Raw genomic sequence first — 20,237 nt, forward strand, 5'->3', positions numbered from 1 at the left:
CGACAGAGTTACTTTACTCTTCTGTTCATCACGCAACAGTTACATTTTCGTTTTAATAACTCAGTGACCTACTCGTTAGGACACCTGAACTTCTCCGCTCATTACTACAATCGGCTGTACCCACCCGTCACCCTCGGCATCAACTTGTGCTACGGTTAACAATAATAATAATAATAATTGGTTTTTGAGGGAAAGGAAGTGGCGCAGTATCTGTCTCATATATCTTTGGACACCTGAACCGCGCCGTAAGGGAAGGGATAAAGGAGGGAGTGAAAGAAGAAAGGAAGAATAGGTGCCGTAGTGGAGGGCTCCGGAATAATTTCGACCACCTGGGGATCTTTAACGTGCACTGACATCGCACAGCACACGGGCGCCTTAGCGTTTTTCCTCCATAAAAACGCAGCCGCCGCGGTCGGGTTCGAACCCGGGAACTCCGGATCAGTAGTCGAGCGCCCTAACCACTGAGCCACCGCGGCGGGGCCTACGGTTAACCCGAACCAAAATCGAGTGTGCGGCTTCCTATTCGTGTCTGCAGCAGACGAGCTTCGATTTTCTCTGACGCTCCGCTTCGGATTTCACAACGTTCATCGAAAATAGGAAATAAACTAGCATTAACTAAAAAACCTTTGCGCACCGCGAAGTACATTGTATACAATCTTTTGCTTCGTGCGCTATCAGACCAGCGCGTTACAATACAGCGCATGCGCAAAAAAATAAACGAAAACAAAGAAAAAGTCCCCAAACTTGCGACACGCGATGCGACGTGAAAGCCGTGCCGATTTCGCAAGGCGAATCTCCCGTCCCGCGCAAACGTGTATCCAAAATGCAAACAAAAACAAACAAACAAAACAACCGCCCCCACTACTTCTCCGCGCTCTCTAGCGCAGTATAAAGTTTTAATTTTTTTTTTAAAACCGGCGCGCAGATTAAAGTGAAAAGCAGCGCGCACTGCAGCGAATGCGATCGGGGATCCGACAGACGTCCATCCAATCAGCAAGAGTTGCTGCAGCTACACAGACGTCGCCAGGGGGCGCATGTGCAGCGGCGGCAGAGGACTCCTCCACTGAACGGAGTCAATTCAAGCGTAAGAGACGCTGTCGGGGAAGACGAAAATCGAGAGCGACTCGCCGCCTCTTGCAACCGTATGCACCACCAAGGCAACAACAACAACAACCGTACACACGCTGCGCCGATCTCAGCGAGCTTCTGAGCTTAGCTCACGTACAGAAAGGAACAAGACGGCGGGGACTGGATTGAAAAGGGAGCAGGTGCAGCAAGCTGCGCAAGGCTTCGCAGTTTTGCGTTTTTTAATAATAATAATAATTGGTTTTGGGGGGAAAGGAAATGGCGCAGTAACTGTCTCATATATCGTTGGACACCTGAACCGCGCCGTAAGGGAAGGGATAAAGGAGGGAGCGAAAGAAGAGAGGAACAAATAGGTCCGTAGTGGAGGGCTCCGGAATAATTTCGACCACCTGGGGATCTTTAATGCCCCGCCGCGGTGGCTCAGTGGTTAGGGCGCTCGACTACTGATCCGGAGTTCCCGGGTTCGAACCCGACCGCGGCGGCTGCGTTTTTATGGAGGCAAAACGCTAAGGCGTCCGTGTGCTGTGCGATGTCAGTGCACGTTAAAGATCCCCAGGTGGTCGAAATTATTCCGGAGCCCTCCACTACGGCACCTCTCTCTTCCTTTCTTCTTTCACTCCCTCCTTTACCCTTCCCTTACGGCGCGGTTCAGGTGTCCAACGATATATGAGACAGATACTGCGCCATTTCCTTTCCATCCAAAAACCAATTATTATTATTATTATTATTATTATTATTATTATTATTATTATTATTATTATTATTATTATTATTATTATTATTATCTTTAACGTGCACTGACATCGCACAGCACATCGCCGCCTTTCTTCGCGTTCTCGAGTTAAGGTTCACAATATTTATAGAGTATAATGCTCAACACGTTTCTCGTCTATCATTTCTAAAAAACATGGTTCCAGACTTCTGATCTCGTTTCAAAAGTTATGCGCCGTTATTTTTAGACAAAGCTGACAAGCGTGGGGGCGAGGGGGAAAACAGAGCCGAGTTCGCTTGAGTGAGCCGACAATGCGGTCGGCTGGCAAGCTTCAAAGCAGATACGGATTAATGCTGGGGCCAGCGAGAAAATACCACTCCGTTCCGGCCATGCCCAGCGCTGTAAGAGCTCACGTTCTCGGAAAGCTATCACGCCTTTCTGAAATGAGCGCAAAAAACTGATCCCTGGATTGAATGCCGATCGGTCGCCAGCTAGTGTCTCGCGCATTATGCATGTGACAGCTAGATCTTCTAGCCTGTCGAAACAAACCGGTAAAATTAGTTCATTAGACGACACTGCTAGGCTAGGCTTTCAAGGCACGAAGGATGACACCTGCTAGTCGTTACTCTAGACATGAGTTCGTTGTTTGTCTCTATCGTAAACCTGTTCTGATTCTCCCACCCTTGGCTCATCAATTTGCATCTTCTTTGCCCTAGGGATGCCAGCTTACGCGTGTGACCGATTTCTGACACGAGGCTAGGCTCGGGTGGTTTCCAGCCTACGCACCAAAGAGACCCTGAAGTGAATTTGATGGGGAACATTCTAGTGCAACAGATCTGTAGATGCGGCCTTTGTGGATATTCCAGTCAATTTTTAAAGGTCTGCGTGGACCCTATAATTTAGAAATATTTCTTTTAAATATTTCCCTGCTCGCTGTAGCTCGCAACCGAATAGGGCGACACTCACCGCGCGTCCCCTATCCCGATGACGTCAGTGGCTCTCCCAAACAGAGGTTTAAAATTTGACTTGAACTTTCAGTTTTTCAAACTTGACTCGAATAACCACAAAGACCACCTGTACAGATCTCTTGCACCAGAATACGCGCATCGAAATCATTTCAGGGCCCCTTCAGTTCCTCCGAGAGGTGACCCTCCGACCTCTCTCGTGGCACGGCCGTTATAATGAACGCGGCGAGCACGGTAAACAGACGTAGCCCGTCAGTGCTAATACGCAAAGGCGAGAAACGGAAACGAAGCACCCCCCCTCCCTCTCCCTCTCTCCACACGGTCGCCCCCGATGAGCCAACAACAGCGCCGCGCGCGGTACAGCCAGGGCCCGTACACGTCTACTGAGGAGGGCCAGACCAAAAGCTCACTCGAAGGGCTAATCGATGACGGACAGGGAGTATCGATCGCCGCCCATCGAACGCGACGGGAAGCCGCGCTGCTGCTGCTCCGATGCCCTTCAACAACGGGGAGCGACGCCCGGAGGGGGGAGGGGGAGGGGGGGGGGGGGAGCAAAAGAGGCACGTCTCAATGACGTGCGCCGCAGACAACGGCGCCGCCCCGGGCGACGCGGTGTGCGCACTCGAACGCGAGGCTCGCACCTATGCACAAAATGCGAGTGTTTTGGGAGGACAAGGAAAGGCGCAGGATCGGCTTCACGTCTCGGGGGACACCCCTACAGCGCCCCAATAGAAGGGGTGAAGGAGAAAGAGAGAGAGAAGGAAAAAAAAAAGAAGTGGCAACGCAGTAGTCGAGGGTTCCGGACGAACGTCGACCGTAGTAGATCTGGGCACTTCTTAACGTGCATCGACACCGTATACAGCACATGGGCGCGTCTTCACATCTAACCACCGTCGAAATGTGGCCGAGATACGAACCCACGACCTCGTGCTCAACGGACGGACGCCATGACAACCAAGCCACCGAGGCATTTCGCACGACTGCGCCGAGCGGGGAAGAGGCGAGGACGGAGCGATGGAGATGGGTGGAAAGCGCCGGAGACTTTTCGGAAACCCTCCGCGAGAGCCGAAAAGAAACAACGACAGCGGTATCGTTATGGTCCGCAGCCCGCGTTCATGAACGAGTGCGCAAGGAGGTGACCTCAATCTGGCAACAACTGTAAAAAAAAAAGTGGGAAAATCTCACACCATGGTTACCACTGATTAACGCGAGATTCATCGACAGGCGTAAAATTTGCTGCGCTCAAATTAACAGTTTTTTTTATTAGTTATTTCCCTTCCTCTCTCGCAGAGTGCGCGTGACAGAACGACGCTGTCACTCGCGACGTCACCGTGTTCGGACCGCTCGGTGCGCCGCGTTGCAGCGACGTCATGCGTGACGTCACTGTAAGCCGACCAATGAGCGTGGCGCGATGTTACGCCAACGCCGGCCAACCGAGAAACGTGCTCTCAACAGCTGTCGCTGTAAAATCTCTAACGTCGAACAAAGTTGCAGCACACAGCGATGAATACAAGCAACCGCGCGAAGTTAAGTTTCAGCCGCTTTCATCAACAACAAAAGACGAGAGCCCTCCGCCAGCTCGCTAAATGGCCACCAGGGAGCGGCCGGTGAAATAAGGAAACAAAAAAAATCCGGAAGCGCTAACTTTCCTCCGGTCGCCCGAAAACCGCGCGTGTGTACCGAGAGACCGCAGCCTGCTTGCACAGTTTCCCACTCGCGGGCTTCAGTAAACTCCGCGGACACAGCGACGACCGCACGGAACTCTAGAGGAGCCGGCAAACAGTCGCTGATGGGTCGGGACACTGTCCGAGAAACGAACGCACTGTACCGCGTATACCTGCGCGTTTCTCTGTTTGTTGCAAGTTGGTCCCGGGGTCCTTGTTTGGCCTGGGAAACAGAGCTCGCTGTCTAAATACGTATACCACCCGCCTACCGCTACCCTCTCGCATCGGGTTCTCGTGGCATGCTGCGTGCTGCGATGCAAACAGGATACGGCTACGCTAAGAAACAAATTGCACGCATTGGTGTAGGGACCTGGGCCACTGCTTCGCCTATTTGACCCCAGTACCCCATCCCATAACTAAAGATAAAGACGGAAAACGAATAAAGGGTTAAAAACTAGGAAGCGGGCGACTGTGCACATAGACTACGTTGTCGGGTTAGTCGGTGCAATTCTACACAGAGAGAAAGAGGCAGAGTGTAGGCAGGGATGATAACCAGAGGGGTGTTCTGGTTGCACACCCTGCACTGGAAAAGAGGAATGATAGGTCTGAGAAGGGAGGGAGGGAGAGAGGGGGGGACATGGTGGTAAAGTTGTGCGAAGAGAACCCGCTCATCCCGCATTCTGTCTTGCGCGTGTTCTTTGTCCGCAACTTCACCACTGCGTCTGAGCTATGCCGATACTTTTCGACATTCCTAGACTAACGCTTGTTATTCGAATGTATTTCTTGCTTTAAGGCGCCCGTGTGCTGTCCGATGTCAGTGCACGTTAAAGATCCCCAGGTGGTAGAAATTATTTCCGAAGCCCTCCACTACGGCACCTCTTTCTTCCTTTCTTCTTTCACTCCCTCCTTTATCCCTTCCCTTACGGCGCGGTTCAGGTGTCTAACGATATATGAGACAGATACTGCGCCATTTCCTTTCCCCAAAAAACCAATTATTATTATTATTACTGTATAGTCAGTACAGGCCTGTTCACCATTCGAGCAAGCCGACGGCGAAATAAACAAAATGACGAATATCTGCACACTTTTCTTTTTCCCTATTCGTCCTCGGGCGTTGCTTCTTTCCCTGGCAGAAAACAAACAAGAGCGGGAGACGCAAGGAAAAAAGGAGGCAGAAAGGAAGCCGGAGTTGGGGAAAAAACAGGATTCCCGGAAGCTGGAAATCTTAGACGCGCATCCATCTTGAGGGACGTCTCTGGGTCGCCTCCCTCGCGAGTTTCTCCCGTGCGCAGCAGCGCCTGCTGCTGTCGCCGCCGGTTCGCTGAATTCTTCTTTTCTTTTTGCTTGTTTCGTAGCTGCGTAGTCTCGACTTTCACGTCACGCGCAGCGCGGCAGGAGTGAGGGAAAAACAAGCAGCGGCACGTTGGTAGTCGTGCGTTGGCGGCTGCTATGCGTTGGCTGCAGTGCCTTCTGTTGTGTGTTGCGTACTGCGCGTTGGCAGTAATGCGATGGTATCGCTGCGCCCTGGGAGCGGCGTTTCAAGTAGCAAGTTCGAACCCCTTAGTACCGCAATCACTCTCCAAACATGTGCCAATCAGATCGACAGCAAGTTCGTTTCGAGAGAGAGAGAGAGAGAGAGAGAGAGAGAGTGAGTGAGTGAGTGAGTGAGTGAGTGAGTGAGTGTGTGCGTGTGTGCGTGTGTGCGTGTGCGTGTGCGTGTGCGTGTGTGTGTGTGTGTGTGTGTGTGTGTGTGTGTGTGTGTGTGTGTGTGTGTGTGTGTGTGTGTGAAGGGAGCCAACAGTCACCGAAACCAATGTGCATAGGGGAATGTTTATTTTTTTATTTTTTCAATAGCTAGTGCTAATCAATGGGATAATAATACATTATTCTATCGCTTAAAGAAAATTACTTATAAAGCAGAAAAAACCATGCCGCTGGTGGGATCCGGCGTTCGGAGTTCGTGGGTTCGTATCCCATCGGCGGCATGGTTGTTTTTTCTGCTGCTTTATAAGTAATTTTCTTTAAGCGATAGGTTAATGTAAGTATTATTGTTTTCGGTGACTGTATTGGTTTCGGTGACTGTTGGCTCCCTTCATAAGTTTGTCAAAACGAGTCCCTCATTTCCTTTTACCTTCTCTGCTATATATATATATATATATATATATATATATATATATATATATATATATATATATATATATATATATATATATATATATATATATATATATATATATATATATATATATATATATATATTAAACGAACGCCGCGGTAGAACCGCGAAGAAAAAGCTAGTGATTGAGAACATCGCAGAGAGCTGTGGAAAGGAACACTTATACGGAGTGTACTTTTAGGGACCAAAAAAAAGTTGACAGCGTGGGTTAAAACAGAGACTCCCGGTAACGATGCACCGGCGAAAACAATCAGGGCTAAGTGGACACGGGCACGGCACAAGGCGCGGGGAGGAGGCCTAAACGACGGCCGGTTAGGATTAAAGCGGGCCCCATTAGAAGGGGAACGCAACCACAAGAGACAGCAGAGAAACAGGTGGGGTGAGATCGGACTGGCGACTCGCTTTCCTAACAACTTCGTCCTGTATTCCCCCTGGTGCAGAGGCACAGGGGATCTTGTTTTTAAATGGTGACAGCAGGAACGGACTATGGCCTACTCTGATTGAATGTGTGCGTAGATGGTGTCTTCCGGAGTGGACTACTTTATACTGTGAGTGAATGTGTGTATGGAGTGTAGCACTACAATGGCCTATGTTCTACTGTGACTGACTATGTGCATAGATGGTGACTTCTGGAGTGGACTGTGATGTGGACGGTGTGGATTGATTGTGTGCATAGATGGTGACTGCGGGAGAGAATGTGTGCTATTATAAGAGACTGTGCGCATAGCGGGGCAGATGCAACAGGCTTTAGGACATTATTAATATAGAAGGGACGCTACGGTGGAGCAATTGCCGGCAGATAAAGCAAGGCTAACCCCACCTGTAGCATTCAACACCTCAACCTCAACAGGAGGTCGTCCCCCCAAGTACGCGCACCGAAAATTTTCGCGCACCGTACGCAACGACTTTCCAAATAAGGGCTTCCTGGGCGTCGCCACATTACTCGCGACAACAGCACAGTGAGAACAGCAGCGGAACCGGTTTTGCATCAGCGCAGAGAATGGCTCCATCTGCGTTTACAACGATCGAAAGATATCTCGGCCCAACAGTCTCTGCGTTCAAAAAAAATTAATAAAAAGATGCGCCGCTTAGATGGAAACAACAACTTTCGCTTCTATCACCTTCGAATTGGCGGTCAAAAGTATCGACCATTCGTGAGTGAAGCAACGGGTGAACAAACCGGTCGCTCCGATACAAGCGATACTCAGAGCGTTTGTGCAAGGCCAACAGGGGGTACACACTGCTGGTTTTAGCCGTTACTTCTTTTTTTTATTCTCATGGTCGCTTATTTTTTGGCGCCGCGACGCTCTCCAAGCGAGGAGAGCGACTAGCACGAGCGACGGTAATCAGTTAAGCGCACCCGGCGACAAAGACACGCGCCGACGCGGCGCATATACCCGCGGCTCCCCCATTCGAAAAGCATCACAAGGACGCGGATCATCATTACGACGAGCCCTAACGAGCAGACGCGCGCCGAACGAGAGTCTGCACAGCGCGCGCAATCAATATCCATACGACCAGGTATGCCCAACGAGGAGGCACGCTTTTCAAAAGGGACCAATTAGAGGGGCCCGTGTCACGCACACCGCGAAGACGGGGGACATTATCATGGAAAGGGGCCGGGGGGTCTTTGGATGTCTTTGCTATCGACAACTTCAAGCGGTGCTGTCCGCTAACGAGACCTTATTCCTGCGTTATTCGTTTCATTGAGTGCCTGGCGAGGGTCAGCCTTGTTCTGCCTAAGCGAAAGCATCAGCAGCAGCTGCGCCGAGAGAAAGTGGATACGAGAAGCGGAATTTGTGCTGGGACGCAAGAACAGACGTTTTGAACCGAAAAGCTTCACTATACGCTAGGTAAAGCAGTCGTCGCGTAGGCCGCATATTGACCTTGAACGACCTTCAGCCCAACCACGTTAGCCGTACCTGCTGTTGGGATAGTTGGTTCATCATACAGTTGAATGGCGCAAGGGGACGAACACAGGAAGACACAAAGACAGAAAGAGCGCCTTTCTGTCTCTCCGACTTCCTGTGTTCGTTCCCTTGCGCCATTCAACTTTATCACGTTAGTCGTGTATGGTCTATGTGGAACAGTTATGGTGTCGAACCCTCGAACACTGACCCATGACCTTTAGTTGACCTTTGACATTGGGTGACCTTTGACCTTAAGAACATCCATCCGATGGGGTGGTGTGAAGCCACGTCATCACATCCGATGGGGGTGTCGTAAGACCATGTGATACCACCTCATAGGCACGTGGTCGTGTGGGTGTATATACAGAACGGCTGTGGCGAGCTGCAATGGACGAGCCTCAGACGCCTAGCAATTCCGTCCTTGCTTTTGGCTGAATTCCAGGGTAAGACAAGTTAGGCCACTGCCAATTTTTTTCACAAGCCAAGACTTATTAGTGGAAACTTACATGCCAGCTGTGCAGGCGCAGAGGCTCCGACTAGCCCCGTCCACATCATTGCGAGTGCGTAGGAGGCCCTGTCACATCGTGGGCAGGAGGGGTCCGGTAATCTGATATACGTCTCCGCTAATACGTCTTGGTATGCTCGAAATGTGTAATATTAAACAACAGAAGATAGTACACGAAAAAAAAACAGCTATACCCGCTGCGGTGGTCCACTGACTACGCCGCTTCGCTGCTGCTCACGAGGTTGAGGGTTCGATTGCCGGCTACAGCCGCCGCGTTTCGATGGCTGCGAAACGCAAAGCACTTCACGTACCGATAACTCGCACGACGTCAATGTGTGGCATGTAATCGATGTATAAAACTACTGCCGCGCTGGCTCAGTGGTTATGGCGCTCGGCTGCTGACCCGAAAGACGCGGGTTCGATCCCGGCCGCGGCGGTCGAATTTCGATGGAGGCGAAATTCTAGAGGCCCGTGCACTGTGCGATGTCAGTGCACGTTGAAGAACCCCAGGTTGTCGAAATTTCCGGAGCCCTTCACTACGGCGTCCCTGGGAGGGGCCTCCCTACACTGTGCAGTGGGTGCAGTCAGGCTGATGATGATGATAATAATGAAACCACAAACCATTCATTTTTAAAGTGCCGACGCAGCAGTGAGGGAGGCTCTCCGGAATTGTACCATCTGGGCCTCTTGACACAGCATCCAAATCTCAGCGCACACATCCTTCGAGTTTCTCGCGGCCTATACTGCGTCGCAGAACTTTAGGCGATTGAGCACACTGGACGGTAGGGGCACTAGGCGACGCACTCCGCGAGCATTTCACAAGCTTCGCTTAGCTCAAGTCCGCCCTCTTCTGTTCTTGTCTGTTATATTCCTTAAAGTGCGCAGATTTCAACGGACCGCTTCGCTAAGACGCGCGTTGCTCCTAATCAGTCACGCGTGATGAATCTACCCTACACTGCGAGATTTCCCCTCCACACAGCGCACAGACGCTGGACGTTGCACTGAACACGGGAGCACGCAAAGCCCTACAAGAAGAAAATTCGGCGTCCTTTAAAGCGGAGCATCGTTCGTGAAGTTGCGGGGCACAACGCGATAACGAGATAAAGCAGAAGGAAAAGCACGCACACGTGGGGCGAAATAAACTGAAACTGGAACCGAATAAAAATAAGAAAACAAACACGAAGCATTCGGTGGAAGCCGCGCACTTTGCGTAGACAGTAATGCAACCCACACGGGGATATCAATCGTGCCACAGGGCGCACGGAGCATGAAAAACCGCAGACAGATTGCGCGCGAGGCGCGAGCGAAATCACGACAAAAGAATTACCAGAAAAGAAAAAAAAGAGGGGGGGGGGGCGCATTCGAAGCACACTGCATAACGCAATCCGCAGAGAATGCGCAGCGCGCATTACACGCGAATAAAAAGTTTCACTTTGTGCGAACGCTCCCGCTAGTTTAAAACCGCGCATTTAATCATTTTTTGAATTTTTTTTTCATTCCTTCCTCCTGTATCTGCTCAGCGCCCCAGCATGTCCGGCTCCTCAGAGTATGCGAAGAGAGAAAGCGGCTATTCCTTCTCCCTTTTGCTTTATTTTTTTTTCACCCACGGAGCTTTCCCCGGAAAAGGAGGGGGGGGGGGGGGGGGGGGGGGCATCTTCGCCGCCCGAGATCTCGACGACCGGCACATTTGGTTCCTCTTTTTCACTGCGCGCTGCTGTGCAGCAAGCAGCAGCAGCAGCGGCGGCAGTGGCGGAGACCCCGGCTCCTTCGAATGAATCCCTCGGAGAAAGGACGTTTTGAAAAACCGCCGACTCATCAGTACGGCCGCGATGCGCACTCGCACACACACAAAAAATATGTCGGAAGGGGAAAGTAAAAATAAATATCCTCCGGACGAAGAAATTGCATTTAAACGCCCCCGCATATGGAAGACGGGAAGAAGAAGAAGAACGCGAATGTCTTTCAGCCGGATATATAGGAGTATATATAGAGACGGGGAGAGGGGGACACGCGGTTATGCCCTGTGAGCGAGCCCTGCAATACGCGCGGGGCCGCATTTAAATAAATCCCCCCCCCCCCCCCCCGCATTCCCCTCCGCGGTCGGAGTAATTGCACGGCAGAGACTCGAATCTCCTCGGCGACTGATACAATGAGAACTGCACGACTATAGAAAAAAGAACTAAAAGAACAAAAAAAGCAACGCGCGGCGTCGTATATTCGGAGGAACATAACGCGCAGGTTGCGGATCGAAACGAAATTCTTTCGCAACGCATGCAGGGACGTACGTATATGCACGTGCGCGTTGCGAATGAAAATTTAGAGTGGGGGGGGGGGGGGGGGCGTCATCAGCTGTGCATTCCGCTGCCATTAATCGTTTTGCTATACGAGAGAACGGCGAAGGAGTTGAGGCGAGAAGAAAGGGATGATGCGTATGCATCGTCTTATAGTTCGTTCCCCGGACTCACACGCTATACCGCGTAACGGCCCGCAATATTCATACGACTGATTAAAAATTGCCTCTCCTCTCCACTTTTATTGCACTTTCCGCCACATAACGGTAAGGGGGGGGGGGGGGGGATACGAGACGCGAAGGATAGGGACTATACGTCGAGCACCTACTACAAAGCAGCGTGCGTGGGAAATGGAAGTATACCCCAATGTGGGGGACGGAGCGCGCGAATGCAATCGGAAAGCACTGTCGTTTTGGGGCGGAGAAAGCACCTAATGGGACAGCGGGGGCGCGCGGGAGCCCAATCTGGTGAGCGCGGCTGATTAAAAAACTGCCCCGCTTTCCACTTTACCTCTCGTTCTCCGTCCGGTCGACTCGATTCCACCGGTGGCAGATTTCGCCTTTGGCTTGTTTCGCGTAGATGCGCTGGTTTCAATTCCTTCTATTCTTGTTTTAAGGAGAAACATTTCCCCCACTTTGCTTGCGCATGTCCGTTAGAGGCGCACACCGTGTGACGAGATGGCCCCCCTCCCCCCGTTTTATTTTTGCCCCCTTTTTTTTTCTGAACATGCAATTTCGCCGGACGCATAAAGAAAGGAAGACGCCAAGAAAAACGAGATGAGCATTACGACGATCCCATTATTCTCGAAGTGAAATCCGGAAATAGGAAATCGGAAACAGTACAGTACAGTGTACGCCGAGCGCAGGCCGTCTCTGATGTAATGAACGGGCATGTCTTTAGTTTGTCGTTCGTTCATCTTTTCTTTGTTTCTCTTTTTCCTTTCCTGTCGCCAAAGAGCAAATACGGTGAAGGCGCGCCGCTCCCTCTCGCGTAAAAAAAGACGCACTAGTGTGACAAGGCGATTTAATATGGGAGGACTAATAGCCGTACATTACTGTTGTACGAGTTCTTTTTCTCTGCTTTGTCTCGCATTTTTTTTTTCCTTTCGCTTTCCTAGTTCCTCCTTTTCTCTCTTCGCTTCCCTTTCCCTTTTTTTTTCGTCCAACACATACATGGTTTAGAAACTGGAAAGATGACATCACGGTCATTTTCCCTCCTTCGGCGCCTCAACTCGCCAGGTATAATCATGCCGAGTTCTTCCTGCTAAAAAAACTAAACGGCCAGAGAGATCGGAGCGAGGTATCGGTCAACACAATCGCACCGAATCAATGGCCTAAACGCAGAGAACGCAAATTCAGATGACCATGCACGCGCGAAGGCGTTCAGAGTCGCGCCCGACAGCCTTTCTTTCTACAATATCCACCAGAACACCATATGGATTTCGCATGACGCCGGCACGCGTCTGCGTTCCTCTCCCTCGAGATACGTATTGCGCACAGTTCTCCTCTCCACGTGCACATTCCTCTTGACAAACACTCCTACACTATAAACAGAAAGGAGTAAAAAGGGAGTAAGCTGTACTCAAGCGCACTCCTTTTTTATAAAAGGGAGTGTTCGAGGAGAGCTTACTTTCTTTTTACTCCCGCATAGGCGTGTCCGTGTTGAGGGTGTACCTATTCAGCTCAGACAACAATCAAGAGGAGAATTTAAAAAAAAAACAGAAAAAAAACGCCTTCTTTAAAAACGGTCACGTCCAGGCACTAAAATGAGGGAACAATAACAAAAGATCGGCGGCCTCCGCATCAGAAGCGAAGCCACAAAACTTCACAGACCGAATGGGATCGCAGGCGTCTACGGGAACCGACATTTCTCACCTGCATCGCTCCCTGTTTCAAATCACACACCGTTTGTGTTAGAAAGTGCGCGAACGCAGCTACGACCCCCGCACTAGAGAAAAGTGCACTCAGAGCCAGAACCGGTTAGAGCGGCGGCTACTGAGCGGTCACTCAGTGCTCGCGACGACCGGCCAGTCCGCGCGGAAATCGAATCAGCTTTAGTCGGACAAAAAGAACTCATAATAGCAGACCAGACTGAAATGCGGCTGCGAACGACGTCTATCGCAAGTAAACGTCGGGCAGATTGATCAGAGAGACTTCATCGAAAAGCAGCGAGGCACAAACGCAGAGCAACATTAAGAAGACACAGGCTTCAATTGCGTTGTCTTCGTGCCGGTCGCCGTCAAGTCTGTATGGCTTTGCGCTGCGGTAGTTTACGCTGAAGCCCGTCTATAGAACATGCCTGGCCCGGTGAACTTCCCCAAAGAGGTCACTGACTGCCTTTCTTAAAGGGGCTGTGAAGCGGGCTCTAATAAAGTTGCGTCATGCCTGGGATATCGAAGCACGCCACTTCACGAATAGTGTCCAGCAAGGATCTTTTAAATGCGCTTTGTAGAAGCTGAGTTATCTGTAGTTAAAATTTGAATTTCAGCGTCTTCGCGCCTTTCCCTCTCCTCTCATCATTTTTTTGCACGCTGGAAGGTAGGCGCTCCACCGCCTACCCCCCTCTGGGAGCGGAGCTTCCCGACCCGCCGGAGCTAAGCGGCTTATTGGCCGCAACCACGGTAGCTGCCTGACGTCTGAAAGAATCCAACCAATGGCCACCTCTCACCTTGTCTACGCAGATGCGGGGGACGGAGGAGGGGGCGAGCATGAAAAACTCGCCGGGAAGGGCTCGCCAACTTTGACGCGCGATTGTGGGTTGTCTGCTGCGTGTAGAAGAGTATTATTTGGCTCTGGTTTTCATGGAAACACAGTGCAGTGATTGAGTGAGTTAATGTGCTCTCCTCGGAAGGCGTTTCAGAGCCCCTTTAAGGTCCTTATTCTAGGGAGCACTACTTTGGTATTGAGGTGAGCCAGAAGAAGAGACTAGGGGCGATGCTACGTGGTGCCACAGACTGGCGCCCTTTTCCGCAAACGAGGCATGAGGGAAAACAGCATAGAATTGGAGCTCCCAGCAATCTCCTACGATGACACTTGGGCAAGCGGGAGATCAAAAACCGACAGAGGACACAGAACAAGGCAGGCATAAGGCAACTGTTCAAAGGAGTCTCTTCTTTCGTAATCGACGCACCTTCTCGAGAACTAATTAACGGGACGAGGACATCAAGTAATAAGTCAGAGCAATAACCACGTCAATACAAAAAAACGAGGGGGGGGGGGGGGAGAACCCATCACCGTTTCCATAAATCGACCAATGCCGTTCAGTAAGTACTAAGAAGTCACGAGTTTTTGTCCACTGCTTCTCAAATCGCGCAGAAAACAAAAATCTACATTTACCGTTTCAGCAACACACACATAACGGTAATCATCTCCTCTCATTGCCACGTTTACACTATTCACGGACCGATTATATTTCCGTCCATTTTTTTGCGGAAACTGCAGCAATACATACTTTTAACGATAGTTTAGCGAGTACTAAATATCTCTTCGTACGCCTGCGAAAAGTTGGGTTCTACTGCTTGAGAAATGCACTTCCACCTACCGCTACAGAGCCTGCACGCCGCTAGCTGTTTTTCTTGCGCGATCTCCTATAGAACAGCATGTATTCTGCGGGCACTAACTTTCTTTACTGCGTCAGCAATATGAGTGCTACTAGGCGGAAATGAAGGAGTGTGTCTCTGCGTGACCGCCGAGTGAAGCCTCCGGCGCCTGCACCGAGCTGAGCACGAACTAGTGCCACCCCCGACGAGGAGCGAAGGGGAACCCCTAAAACGTAAAACAAACGCAAAAGCAAAAAATCATTAGTGAGCCATAAGCCCAGCGAAATAAACACAAAAATGTAAATGCAACGAATGTAAAGACTAAAATCGTTACCGGACCATAAAAGCTGGCCGAGATAAAGCGAAATGAACGGGCGCGAAAATTAAGCAAAGAGATGCGACACAAAAATTCGTTGGCGGCACTTAGATATCTCTCAACTGCGAGAAGGCGAAAGCCGTTTGCGACTCACTGCACTGATTTGAAATTGCCGCGCTTGAATTCATTTCACGCCAGAGAAGAAGAGCAGCTTGCGCGAGCGTGGCGCCACGTGACCTAAGTGGCGATGTAACGGACGGACGGTCACCGCGAGGTCACGTGACCAGACGGACGGTCACCGCGAGTATGAGCCATTAAAGGCTTTCGCCTTAAAAGAAAAAAGCGCATTCAGATTTTTTTTGTTGGACAATTTATTTCTAGCTCTTCCTCTACTGCACGCTCACATGGAGCATACCCTCCTACCAATGTGGCGAGATATGCTCGTCCCGCTACATGTGTCCACGTGCACAGTGTACTCTCTCGAAAACATGGGTTCCCCATTGTTCTCCACGCGAGCGAGGACCTAGACATCCAGGCGAGCTCTGCAGAGAAGCCTGGTCATCCAAGCAAGGTCTGTCGCGCATATGAAAGTTGTCCCGCAAAAGTCTGGCATGCAAGAACTGTAAATTATACGTCGGCATTTGGAAAAAAAAAACAGGCAACGAGTCTTCTTCCAACAGGAGGAGCGCATCTGTTGCACCAGTGAGCTTTCACATCGAAGCACAAGGTTTCCTTGAGCGATTTTTATAGTTTAGCGTCGTTCTTTCGTGTGCCCTCTTTTTCACCAGTTTCGACAACCCAAGGGACGCGTAGTATTCTCGAACTGTCCCAGAGATTTTAGCCCTCTCCCGTACCGGTCGCGGTCACTCGTCATACCTCGTCAAACCAAACATGGTTTTCAGTTTGCACCGATTTCACGCTTAACAAACAAATCTGACGCTAGCAGTGGCCACTACACACGCCTGTAGCACGTGACGCGTTGCCAAGTGACGTGGCGGGAGTATGATACCGAAACAAAGATACCTACAGAGACCTCTAGCGTGATAATAATAATAATTGGTTTTTGGGGGGAAAGGAAATGGCGCAGTATCTGTCTCATATATCGTTGGACACCTGAACCGCGCCGTAAGGGAAGGGATAAAGGAGGGAGTGAAAAAAGAAAGGAAGAAGAGGTGCCGTAGTGGAGGTCTCCGGAATAATTTCGACCACCTGGGGATCTTTAACGTGCACTGACATCGCACAGCACACGGGCGCCTTAGCGTTTTACCTCCATAAAAACGCAGCCGCCGCGGTCGGGTTCGAACCCGGGAACTCCGGATCAGTAGTCGAGCGCCTAACCACTGAGCCACCGCGGCGGGGCACCTCTAGCGTGCAGACCGGAAAATTGAGACTCTCAGAGGAATAATGCTAAGTGGGGTGCTTAACCAAAGCCAGCAGCTGCTAGACATGACCCTTAGAATCTAGGCACGATTATATTACGTCGCTCTGTAGTACACCCCGGAAGTGTTCGCTAATACACCAGTCTCGTCAGAAACCGTTTATCAGGTAAACCGCAACGTCACTCAGGCGGACAATAAGTTGGACGAACACATTAAGTTTTTCGCACTCATGCTTGCGTTAACACAGCTCGGTTATCTGGCCGTGGCCATGTCTGACAAGGAAGGGGGAGGCATTAATTAACGAAGGTTCCATAAAGTACGTAGGCCTGGACCTAAGACGAGCTTCAGAACCGACAAGGACAACAGCGGTGGAGACAAGCTTTAGGCCTTCGTGTGTCTGTCGTCCTTGTCTGTTCCGGTGCACTAAGAGAGGGGGGGGGGGGGGGGGGCACAGCTGGTCCAGGAGCACGTGGCCAGAAACAACGTGTCCGCGAGTGACGTCGTCAGAAGGAGAGGAGTGCTCACCGCGGGGAACCTGTGCTGCAGTCCCCTGGCAGCCGCCGCCGCAGCCGCAGCGGCTGCCGACCCCGGCGGAGAGCCGAAAAGCAGCAGGCAGGGCAGCTCTGGGGGCGGCGGAGGAGGCGCAGCCCCCAGGGGGTTGGGCGCCGCCACCACGCCCGGAGGGGGAGGCGGCGGCGGGGGAGGGGGCGGCGCCGCGGAGGGTGCCGCGCCCGCAGCAGCTGGGGCGCCCAGCAGTCTCGCCTGGTGGTGCGGGTGGTGCGGCGACAGGTGGTGGTGGTGGTGCGGAGGCAGCGACGTCACGTACGCGGCGGTGGCGTCCGTGCCAGCGGCGGCGGCGGCCGCGGCGGCGAGCACTTCGAGCAGCTGCGGGTGCGGTGGCGGCGGAGGCGGCGCCCACCACTTGTCCAATGCAAACGCCGCGACGGCAGCGCACGGGTCCTCCTTGAGGTCGCCGGGAGCCGAGGCGGCGGTCGACGTCGTCACGAGCGCGGCCGAAGAGGAGGAAGTGGTCTCGCCGGACGCCGGGGCGCCAGAAGAGGACGGGGACAGCGCGGCCGCCTTCAGCGTTGCGCGCGCGGGACCTCCGCGGCGGCGGCGCTGCCTCCTCGGCTTCTTCCTGCCGCAGGCCGCCAACGACGAAGCGGGGGGCCGCCGGCGACGCGCGGCCACCGGCTCCTCAACTGCCGAGGCCTCGGCGGGCCGTATCGCTCTCTCTTCGGGGGCGCTGGCCCGCGCGGGACCGCTGCGAGGCACGGTAGGCGTTCAGGGCGCCAAAGACGACGGGGCTCCGCTGGCGCCTTCCCGCATCGGAGGCTCCTGTGGTAGCCTTCCTTCCTTCCCACCGGCCGTTCGGGTGCAGGTCTTCTTCAAGGTCACCCACTCGCCCGGTGAGATGGATGCATTCGTCTCAACGGGCTACCACGTGATGCACGAAGGTCGTTTAGCGGACAACGAGGCGAGTCTCCCCCAGAAGGCTTCCCAGTCGACCTGCTCCCTTCCTTCTGCAGTTGCCCACTCTACAGGGACGGCCTTCGGAACTGGCATAAAACAGCGCCTCAATTCGGGTCCCGGCTTTGGCCAACCTCTCAAGCAAGCGCACCAGATGCCCTCCGTCGGATCGCACGAAGTTTCTACAGTCGTGCTCGTTCTCAGACTCAACTAAATGCTAACAGCACGAATTTGACGACTGCCGCTGCTGTTACCGACCAGCCGCCTTGCTCACAATATCTACTCCAGCAGAGGGACCGAGCATAGCAGGAGTATTAAGTCAAATTTACTCCGTGCAAGTAGCGCTTAACATCAGAACGTGGCACATTTACTAATAAGGCTATTCGACTGGCATTTTCGCCGCTATCGAATCGCAGAGAAGCTTCCCGCTACGGTTACTTCGTTTTGTATACGCGAGTAAACGCCTCAAATGCTAAACTGTTTATTATAAAGACTGTGCTGAAAAGTTTCCGATATGTACGATTACCCCAGACCACCAATTCCCACAAAACTGGGTGGAAGGGTGACGTCAACGAAAATTACTTTGTCAAAAACGCGCACTGCTCTTCTTTCCTGGCAATGTTCTCCGTGTTCAAAAACGTGAATCTCGGATTAACAGCGATTCATATAGATGGGATTCTTCCTGATGTCTACGTTTCAAGTGAAGGGAATGCGAACCGAAAGACTCAAGCTTGACGACTCTCGCCTGAAAACGAATTGGGAAATATGAATTTCAGGGCCAGCTCGGATATGCAAAGTGACAGGGTGCGAGCCAAGGACAGCTCCGGAGTTCTCAGCCTGTGTCTCAAAAAACCCTACGACTAAGATTAAATATAATACACGGGGCTTGACCGGCACACCTCGTTGGCCTTTTCGGTAAGCAGCGCAAAAACTAGGTCAGCAAGCCGTTTCTCGCACAAACTTCGCAGCGGAATTAGCGGCCAATCGCTTCCATATGTTCACCGCGCCGACGCCCACCCAGGATTATTCACTCGGTCGCCAGACAAACGAGCTCACTGAGCAATGCGCCTAAAGATGTTACAAGACGCTCGATCTATTTTCCTATACAGGGACAACGTATTCCAGATTGTGCACCCTGTTTCGAACACGCTGGGACCATAGGCCTACGGCGATCCGGGACAGGCAACCCCGTTCTCTAAGACTACAGCATCCACTATACGGCTGTCGCCTTCCAACTCGTCGACGAAAAAAAAAACCCCGGAAACCAGCCACGCGACGCCTCGCTTCCCGAGTCCAGCGGCCAAGCTCCCGGGCCACAGTCGCGGCCAACAATCGGCGCACTTCCTCTTCCGGGCAAAACGCGCGGCGTCGAAACCGTGACGGGTACCACCAAGAACCACGGGCGAGGAAAAAGCAAACAGCGGGTCGATGCCAACGTCGCGGCGTCCGGACCCCGGCACAAGAAGAAGAAGAGACGCCGCGAGCACTACTGCCACACTCCGCGCCGCCGCAGCTGGGACGACGACGACAAGGCGGGCCGAGTCACGACACAAACACCGCCGGGCGAAGCGGGGGGCCACAGTCGACAGCGTCGGCAGGAAATCGACGCGCAGCACGCCCAGGCAGTTACGGGCAGGCCCGACGCAGCCACGCTGCTCCAAGCACGAAGACGAGGCGAGACAAGACAAAGAGTCGAGGGAAGAGGGGAAGAGGACGGCCTCTCGGCGGCGGCGCCTTCCAGTCGCTCCGCCCAAGGGACGCTGCACGCCGGCGAGTCACGCAAAAAGGGTCCGCGTTGCCGATGCGTGGCGTCGCGGGCCGACCGAAGTGTGCGTGTGGGAGCGCGCGCTCCTTGCGCTGGCGGTGGTCGCCGCAGGGGTTCACTCTCTTCGGGGCGGCGACGCGGCGCTCGACTAACGTCCGCCGCGGTGGCGACCGCGCCGACGGTGCAACCGGGAGGGGGTGAGGCGCATCGATCGGTGCCCCCCCGGCACGAGCAGCGCCGCCGCAACGTCGTCGCGAAGGAGAAAGGGGGAAACGAAACGGCAACGCCGAGGGAAGAAAGGCGCAACGGCGGCTGCCGGCGGGGGAAGAAAAGCGCTCCCCGAAACTCTTCCCGCGAGCGGGCTCTGGCTCGATCCGGCTCCGAGCTTTAGCTGACCCGCTCTCGTAACCCCCTCCCCACGCCTCCTTTCCCGTCCTCCGGGGAAAGGATGCCCCTATTC

General features: G+C 52.7%; 1 protein-coding gene across 12 annotated transcripts in view; it reads right to left on the reverse strand.

The window, feature by feature from the left end:
- Nucleotides 1-20,237, reverse strand: part of LOC144101188 (RNA binding protein fox-1 homolog 2-like) — a 437,474-nt gene that overhangs the window by 216,324 nt on the left and 200,913 nt on the right. Inside the window, exon 1 of one of the 12 annotated variants that reach the window (XM_077634255.1) lies at nucleotides 17,068-19,227. The exons of the other annotated variants lie outside the window; for them this stretch is intronic. The gene's annotated coding sequence lies outside the window, so the exon portion shown is untranslated. Of the gene's footprint in view, nucleotides 1-17,067; nucleotides 19,228-20,237 lie in introns of those variants that run through there. 12 annotated transcript variants of the gene reach the window in all.

This window comes from Amblyomma americanum, chromosome 8 (assembly GCF_052857255.1).
Source record: "Amblyomma americanum isolate KBUSLIRL-KWMA chromosome 8, ASM5285725v1, whole genome shotgun sequence".
Lineage (NCBI taxonomy): Eukaryota > Metazoa > Arthropoda > Arachnida > Ixodida > Ixodidae > Amblyomma > Amblyomma americanum.